The 4,258-nt window shown below is 37.9% G+C and overlaps 1 long non-coding RNA gene across 2 annotated transcripts; it reads left to right on the top strand.

The window, feature by feature from the left end:
* The first annotated feature begins 1,986 nt into the window (after positions 1 to 1,986).
* Positions 1,987 to 2,858, top strand: LOC147885989 (uncharacterized). Of its 2 annotated transcripts, XR_015543401.1 has the most exons (4): positions 2,133 to 2,147; positions 2,251 to 2,382; positions 2,472 to 2,525; positions 2,790 to 2,858. It is a non-coding gene; the product is annotated as an uncharacterized LOC147885989 (long non-coding RNA). The 2 variants fall into 2 exon arrangements; XR_015543402.1 differs by lacking the exons at positions 2,472 to 2,525; positions 2,790 to 2,858 and having other exon boundaries at positions 1,987 to 2,173; positions 2,251 to 2,356.
* The last annotated feature ends 1,400 nt before the right edge of the window (positions 2,859 to 4,258 follow it).

Below are 4,258 nucleotides of genomic sequence, written 5' to 3'. Positions count from 1 at the left end.
CTGAACCCCTCATGAAAAGACACCTTGAGAGGTCAAAAAGGACAGCGCGTTAACGTGCTGCCTATAGCCCCTCGGGTAGTCCAATAGCCCCCTCCTTGCTTACAAATTGTTGCATTTAAGATCAAGTGCATGTACACTAGTGCATGGCTTTGTTTTGTGTCTAGAGTCTGAACCCCTCATGAAAAGACACCTTGAGGGGTAAAAAAGGACAGTGCGTTAACGCGATGTCCTTTTTGTCCTCTTTGGGTGTCTTTTCATGAGGGTAAGGGGTAGGCATACAAGTGCATAGAAATGCATATATACCACTGCAATTCCATATATACAAGTGTATAGATAGGACAGATAGGACTGCAAGTTGATACACTGTGCATTGCTTTGTCTTGAGTCTTCAATCTTAACCCCTTGTTTCTTCAGTCTTGACAATGCATGTAATCATGTACTTGCAAATATAATTTCAGGTATATCCTTCTTATGAAATTCTTTTTTATAATATGTATTTCTATCAATGCACTTGTCTATAAGTATTTGTGTATTTGTAACAATTTATATCAAGGACATGTAATATCTTCAAGAAACTTGAATTGCAATCTTAATGTCTTGGCATCAACAATTGGATTCCTTATTCTGTTAATTCTATTTCAATCAATTCAATGTGTGTGCATGAGAGATGAACCCTTTTCTTTTAGCACATAAGTGGATATATGTTCCCTAAACTAGAAATCAATTGCATTGGTAGATATATGAATTTGTTTTTTTGTCTACTTATGTGTTTGTCTCTAGATATGTAAAATGATATTTATTCATAAGTGTGAGTTTACACACCTTTGCATTCATATATGTCAACAATTTGAGATATTTGTTTGAGGCTTTTCTTTCATGATTTGTACACACTTCATGATTTGTTTGAGGCTTTGCCCTCATGATATGTATGGATATTTTTAAAGATATGGGCATTTTTAAAACATTGCATATGTTTTCATAAACAAAACCTTTAGCATATATATATGTGAATAAACTCTCATGTTTTTTAGAGCTTATGGATAGATTTGAGAAGACCTTTGAATCTAACATCCATTATATTCTATTTGTTGTTAAATGTTGTTTCTCGTATTTTGTTTTGGTTTTTGTTGAAAAGATTTTGAGAACAAAGGTCATCCATTTTTTTATCTTTTCAGGATGACAGGAAAAAAAGGAAGAAAAGTTCAAGTGGCACATGCTACAAAGGCAACAAGAGGAACAAAAGAAGATCACAATGTTGAATCATCAGTAGGTGGAATGGAAGAACTAGAAAGCATGGTGGGTCTAGAGGTTGAAACATCATCAACTCAAAGAGATAAAGGTCCAAGAGTGGAGGATGAGTTGGATGACAGTGAAGTTCAGGTGGAAGGAGGAGGTGATGTGATTGGCAAATGTAGGATGCTTGATTCAGATCAGTGTTCTCGCATACCGTTGTGTAGGTTGATACCCTATGCAAGAGTGAGAGGACTTCGTGATGATGTATCTTCAATCAAAAGTACATTCCAACTGGAGGGCCATCTCCCAGAGAAAGGGTCTTTCATTATATTTGTTTGCTAGAGTGATGGAGAGGAGATAGTTGTGACAGATGATATGAGGGAGAGTTGGTCTCCCACTTGGAGAGAGGTGGATAAAGGGTTTGAGAAAGATGTGATGTCTAACATTGACTTTCATTTTATGTCACGAAAGATGCTATTTGTTTGAGAGGGCAATCATAGGACCACTACATGGATGAGTGTTATCAAGGACATCTTTCCTATAAACAAGAAAAGACATATCCGATTAGTATGCACAATAATTGACCCAAGGAAAATTAGTGAGATTCCTCTCTTGGTAGGGGTGCAATGAATGAATTCGTAAGTACATGTGCTCTTTGAAGCTTCTCGACATTTGTGTTTTGTACTACTTTGTATTTATTGATTGGGTTGTACTTTGCTCTTTGTTTTGTAGCATGAATGAACATGCCATTATCAAACCCAGTCTTAGGGACATACTCATAAATGCACACAACATTTGTGAGTGTGACCCTTTGGTGTTTATGAGAACATTGTCTTCGAGTGAGATCAAATCAATAGAGAATCGGAGGGCTCAAGAGAGTAAAGGGAAGAAGCCATGGTTTCCATTGACAAGAGGTTATCTAGCAAGGCTTGTCTTCCAGGTAGAATGTCACACTTGTATTGACGCTTATTTCTTTATCACTCCTTTTCTTTCTCTAGTTGGAACTTATGGATGTAGGTGGAGTACAATACAAAGCTTAAAAAGGCAATGGACAAAATATCTACAAAGCTACCTTTAGATCAAAGGGGAGAGGCAGAAGGAAAGCAACATACCATTATTCAAAAGAGAATTGCTGATAGGATGGGAAAGGTGTGAATTGAATTTTCTATACTTTGTTGCACTTAGTTTAAAGTTAAGTGACTGACATGTCATCTTTGGATAGGTGTTGAATTGTATAGATCCTGGTCTTGGAGAGGCTTGGTTGGAAAAGTTGTTTGCCTTGTGCTTTGATGGTGCAGACTCTTGCATGACATTGGAGAAGCTCCAACTCATTGCAAAGTATGATTTGAGATTATAAAAGAAAAATATATTCCTTTCTTTGTTAGAAGCCACTAAACCTATGCGAGACATGTACTTCATGCCTGTGGGCGACCTTGAGTACAGAGGATGTGTTTCTACTACCAATACAAACCAGCTTTCATGGTGTTTGTTTGTTTCTTACCAATGGCATGACTCTTATTTTTTATTATAAAATTACATCAACTTTTACTGTTTAGGTGGATTAGTAGAGAAATATTTTTGGAGAAGGTGGAGACACAGTCATTGAAAGTGCTTGAAGATTTGAGGGTGATCACAACAATGGGCACTCCTTTGGATACCCCTAAGGATTGTACATTGTAGCAATACATGGAGGATATAAAACTGGAGGGGAGAAAACATATGTTTGTGGTGCTAAGATCAAAGGAAACAAAGATGGAGAATAAGGGTGGAAAAAAAGGAGATGGACTATCTGAGTTGGACATGGCTACCCATAGGGTGGTTTATAGGTATGATTTTAATTCAAATCCAATGTTCATTTTTTATTTCTCTATGTTTGTGCTATTGATAATTACACAATCATTGATGGTTGTTCCACCTGATTTCTTGACCTTTTAATGGTTTGGGACATCCAAATTTTTTTTGTTTCTTGCTTGATAGATATCTCTCCCACTTAGCAACAGAGAAAAGGATCTTTGACATTCCAAATTTGTGCAAGAGTTGGGTGGAGATTGGTCATGCTGCATGCATGTATCCACCTGGAATGCACCATCTCTCTCAATGGGAATTAGCACATTGTCCTTGGTGGATAGACTTCCCTAAAGGACAAGTCATTGGTGCGGGAAAGAGACTAGTACAACACTTATGCTTCACAGAAAGCCAGTGAAGCAAGTAAGGACAAAGTGGAGGGAAGCTCAAGGAGAGATAGGAAAGAGAAAGAGAAACAAGAACATGCTACAAAAAAAGGTAAGGAAGATACACTATGATTGTTTGTTGTTGTTTTCTTCAAATTTGTTTTGACATTGCGTTAATAAGTTTATGATTGTTCTCTTTCTAGATGAGGGACCATCTAGTCCTATGCATCATGAAATCGATCACACAGAGAGTGCAGGTAAGGGTGTGGTGGTGTTCTACTTATGGAGTTGTTCTTTTATCACTAGTTTTGCTTGTAATCGATTTGCTTTTACATGTAGGTGGAGAATCAATCTCAAGACTTTTAAGGCAATGTGTGTTCCATCGATTACAGTCACTTGACATTTCCTTGGCCCGTGGCATCACAGCTTTGTTTGCTTGTATGGTTGGTGATTACGTTGCCATGGGCAGAGACTTTGCTGACTCTAAAAGAAACGATAAGTATGCTATTTTGCATGAGTTTTTCATTACAGTGGCTAGTCGAGATCAGGACTACAAGAGGATGGGTAAGAAGATGAAGTGGGCTTCAGATTTTATATTGCTCGATTTTCCATCTGGCTATCCAATTGATGAGAAAGGACCGACTCCTACTTGGAATTTCTTGCTCAAGGATCATGTGCGGCATGGGCTTGTAGTTGCATCGGCTTCTTTGTATGATAGTGGTTGGTTGGCATGTAGGTAAGGCACAACACCACAAGTGACATTTCACATTTTGTGTTTCCATTCTACTAGTTTTCTCTTCTCCGTGTTCCTGGAGGGCTAGTTCTAGAGATGGGTTATGGTACAGCCCCTCTTA

Source organism: Dipteris shenzhenensis, chromosome 25, assembly GCF_047967505.1.
Source record: "Dipteris shenzhenensis isolate YYH24624 ecotype China chromosome 25, Dip_SZ_1.0, whole genome shotgun sequence".
NCBI lineage: Eukaryota > Viridiplantae > Streptophyta > Polypodiopsida > Gleicheniales > Dipteridaceae > Dipteris > Dipteris shenzhenensis.
This window is presented reverse-complemented; position numbering and strand designations above follow the sequence as displayed.